The sequence below is a fragment of the Eumetopias jubatus genome, unplaced genomic scaffold, assembly GCF_037043125.1.
Source record: "Eumetopias jubatus isolate StellerSeaLion01/CBP00866 unplaced genomic scaffold, mEumJub1_p1.0 scaffold_6, whole genome shotgun sequence".
Taxonomy (NCBI): Eukaryota; Metazoa; Chordata; class Mammalia; order Carnivora; family Otariidae; genus Eumetopias; species Eumetopias jubatus.
The window spans coordinates 26,163,384-26,168,007 of NW_028274812.1; the positions used below are offsets into that span (position 1 = coordinate 26,163,384).

Here is a 4,624-nt window from a genome sequence, read left to right on the forward strand (position 1 = left end):
GAGGCACAATTTGCACCTGGGAAATGGTCTCAGGTGAGCCCAATAAAATAAAATGTGCCACCACATACACGTGGATCTCATCTTTGCCTATTAGGTTATTCATAAAGTCAGTCTCAGACACGTTTCTAAACTGACCTGTGTAACTAGATAGGACTGGGAGCTTTCAAATGGAAATTTTATATAGTGTCATTTCAATCAAAAGAAAATAACGAAATTAAGAATACATATCACTAGGGGGGCACCTAGCTGGCTCCATCGGTGGAGTGTGCGACTCGATCTCGGGATTGTGAGTTCGAGACCCATGTAGAGATGACTTAAAAATAAAATTAAAAAATAAAGGGATACGCATCACTGTTGGGAAAGGAAGCAGTGTGCTGTGGTGTGGGTCCTGCAGGAAGGGAGGGGCCCGAGCACACCTGAAAGGTTACCTCTCACTAAGTAGGAAGCGTTTGATTTTCTCTGGTGCTTTTTAAGCTCTGGGGCTAGTCTAAGGCCCCTCTCCAGCCTCACTGTCCAGTGTTTATCCCAAAGCCAGTTAGCCAGTTTGAGAAGGGGGTCATGCTTTCCAGTTTCGATTCCTTCCTTCACAGGGCCAAAGAAATAAATCAACTAGACCTTGAGGAGTCGACAGACAGGGAGATGTGGAAGAATCAGGATCGAGCATCTCTGAGGCAGAGGAAGCAAACAGGGAACAGATACTAACATTAGAGAGGAAAAGAGCCAACCGTTTAAAGATAAGAAAGGAGGAATAAAGTTACAGATGCTGTGAAGTTTGGCAACTTGGTGGCAAGAAGTTGAAGGATTTTTCATTTGTTGCCTTGACTCTCAATATGAAGTCAAAGGCAAGGTCATCCCCCGTGAACGGGGGGCAGGAGCGGTGGTGGGAGGTGGTTTAAGAGAATAGAGAGATTTTTTTTTTTTTTTAATCAAACCTGCCAGGGAGTACATAGCAGGGAAAAGAATGAAAAGAGCACAAAATGGTAGAGATGTTGAGACCTGGACAGAGACCAGGAAGGTGACATACCCCCAAATGCACGGGCTTGAGAGGCTCTCCAGTGGCTGCCCAGGCCATGTGAGGCCCCGAGGAGGTGCTCAGGATACGAGGAGTAACTAGAATGTTAGCAAGACAGGAACTGAAGCCCTGGGCCATGAGGTCCAGGCTGGATTGGAGTGCCTGTCACTCAGTAAATCCTTGTTAATAGAGAAAGAAGAAAACTAGAAACCCAATAGTTATCCCTCTTCCCACCAAACCTAATCGCCACTTTATGTGGTAAGTACCTGACTTTATGGTGTAAATACCTGACTTTATGTGGTAAGTACCTGACTTTATGTGGTAAATACCTGACTTTATGTGGTAAATACCTGACTTTACGTGGTAAATACCTGACTTTATGTGGTAAATACCTCTCCATTCTCTCCACTTCTACGATCTCACCACATGGTCACCAGCACGCCAACATTTCCCACATCCACCACTGCTCATGACAATGAGAAATCTTTTCTTAAACACCTACACGTGCCTTCTCAACTCACTGTCTTCCAGGAATAGGCCAAAATGACCAACTCAAAGGGGAAGAGCAGAGGCCCTGTTCTTTGTCCTCTGGGCCTCTCAGAAAACATGGAGTTGTTCCTTTGGCCACAGACATGCGAATCTACCAGAAAGGTGATACAGTAGACATCAAGGGAATGGGTACTGTTCAAAAGGCAAGGCCCCACAACTGTTAGCATGGCAAAATGGAAGTCTACAGTGTTACCCAGCATGCTGTTGGCACCGTTGTAAACAAGCAAGTTAAGGGCAAGATTCTGGCCAAGAGAATTAATGTGCATAGTGAGCATACAGAACACTCTAAGAGCCAAGGTAGCTTCCAGACACATATGATGAAAAATGATCAGAAAAAGAAAGAAGCCAAAAAGAAAGCTACTTGGGTTCAACGGCAGCGCCAGCCTACTCCACCCAGAGCAGCACACTTTATGAGAACCAACGGAAAGGAACCCATTCACTATGAATTTGGGGGCATAATGGGTGTTCAAAACAAAACAAAAACTCTGAACTGTTAAAACAAAAAACAAAGGGGTGCCTGGGTGGCTCAGTCGTTAAGCGTCTGCCTTCGGCTCAGGTCATGATCCCGGGGTCCTGGGATCGAGCCCCGCATCGGGCTCCCTGCAACGCGGGAAGCCCGCTTCTCCCTCTCCCACTCCCCCTGCTTGTGTTCCCTCTCTCGCTGTGTCTCTCTCTGTCAAATAAATAAATAAAATCTTTAAAAACAAACAAACAAAACAAAACCCTAAACTTACCTTGCTTTTTCCTGCTCAGACTCCTTCAGTGGTGTGTGAGAAGGGTTTTAGCTGAAGATCAAGGTACTTCAACCACACAGCTGCCGAGATGGTTTTCTATTTCTCCCACCCTATAAACCCTCTAATCTGACATGCCCCAGTGAGTAAATGTCCCTCTTAAAGGTGCTGCCCAGATCCTAGACAAGATGGGACTGAACATGCAAGGATGTTATCAGGGAAAATGACTGTGAGAGAAAATTAAGGAGACAGAGGAGGCTGGGGGAGCTGGGGGGCCGGAATGCTGTCAGATGCCCAGAGGAGGACAGAGGGGAGCCAGGTGGGTGGAGCACCTGGACTTACATGCAGTCTCAGGAAGGTGGGGCTGGCTGCAGGGGAGTCTGTGAGCTGAAGATGGCCTTTCAGGCATCCTGTGTCTCCCAGGGAAGACCCTGCCATGATCACCACGGTGTGCTCAGCCACTGGCTGGAAGCAACCTGTGCAAGCATGACTCAGAGCAAACATGGTGAGGAATTTCAACTCATGGCAGCTGGATTCTTGGTTTCTCTCCCTGTCACTGGAGGGCTGTGAAGCACATTCTTAGGACCACCTTGACCTAGTCTCAAATCCTTAATAAGTGTCACAGGTGCTATAAATTCTGACCTTCACCCACTACTCCAGCCTTAGCCAGCCCTGGTTTTTTTGCTCCAACTTATATCAGACTTCTCTCAAGTCCAGAACACGCTACTCTTTATCAAGGCTTTTATGTTCTGTATCTGCTAAGGAGAAAGCTCACCCTGATCCCACCCCCACCTTGGCGTAGCTACCTTCTTTACTTAGCCTTTACTCTTGTCTTCACTTAAACACCATCTCCTCAACTCCCCTGCCGATAGCCCTCAGACTGGATTAAATGCCCCGTGATGTGCTCCTGTGACTGTCAGTTCTCCGATATAGAAGAGGCCAGATGAGTAAGCAGCTGTCTAGTGTCTGACTTTGCTGCCAGATGAAGCAGCTGCATGACAGGTGGACCCATCTGTCTCACTCGCCCCTGGACCCCAGGGCCTAACACATGGCCGATGCTCAAGAGATGCAATCAACCAGCTTGACTACCTGCCCAGTACAGGAGATCAGGTAGAAGGTGGCTGCTGGCAAGACATCAGGGCAATCACAGTCCTAGAGTGCCAGCTAAGGTTGAGGTTTAGGAGAAAAATTTAGTGAGCGACCTAAAGCAGGACGATTAGAAAGTCAAATAAAATGGTTTGTAAAGAAAAATTTAGGCAAAGATCATACTAACAATGTGACCATTTTGCTGAACTGAGTGTGAATCCAGGATACAATTATAGATATTTTTCAAACAACATGGCACCTGAAGGCTGTATCAGTCAGGATTAAATTCAGCTGTGGATAGCAGGGAACCCAAACACTCAGGGAGCCTAGTGTGAAATAGACGGCACATTCAGAGGGGTTTAACCAGAACAAAATCTAAGGAAGGCACTATTACAGAGGTGTGGCCAGATTAAGGAAACCAAAAAAGAATGGGTGGGGAAGCTCCCTGGGCTTAGCAACAGCGGGAAGCCATTACCACCTCTAGGCTGAAGGGACAGTGGAAGAATGGTGCTACTGGAGCCCATCAAGAGCTGGAGCCAGGTGGAAAGAGCCAAGATGTCCATTGACAGATGAATGGATAAAGAAGATGTGGTATATATACACAATGGAATATTATGCAGCCATCAAAAGGAATGAGATCTTGCCATTTGCAACGACATGGATGGAACTGGAGGGTGTTATGCTGAGTGAAATAAGTCAATCAGAGAAAGACATGTATCATATGACCTCACTGACATGAGGAATTCTTAATCTCAGGAAACAAACTGAGGGTTGCTGGAGTGGTGGGGGATGGGAGGGATGGGGTGGCTGGGTGATAGACATTGGGGAGGGTATGTGTTATGGTGAGCGCTGTGAATTGTGCAAGACTGTTGAATCACAGATCCGTACTTCTGAAACAAATAATGCAACATATGTTAAGAAAAAAGAAAAAGAAGAAGATAGCAGAAGGGAAAGAATAAAGGGGAGTAAGTCAGAGGGGGAGACGAACCAGGAGAGATGATGGACTCTGAAAAACAAACTGAGGGTTCTAGAGGGGAGGAGGGGAGGGGGATGGGTTAGCCTGGTGATGGGTATTAAAGAGGGCACATTCTGCGTGTCGCACTGGGTGTTACGCACAATGAATCATGGAACACTACATCAAGAACTAATGATGTAATATATGGTGATTAACATAACAATAAAAAATTAAAAAAAAAAAAGAGCTGGAGCCAGGGTGGGGCGCCTGGGTGGCTCAGTCGTTAAGCGT

The 4,624-nt window shown here is 46.5% G+C and overlaps 1 pseudogene; it reads left to right on the plus strand.

Moving 5' to 3' along the window:
• Positions 1-1,555: 1,555 nt before the first annotated feature.
• LOC148164049 (large ribosomal subunit protein eL21 pseudogene) lies at positions 1,556-2,519 on the plus strand (annotated as a pseudogene).
• Positions 2,520-4,624: the final 2,105 nt, after the last annotated feature.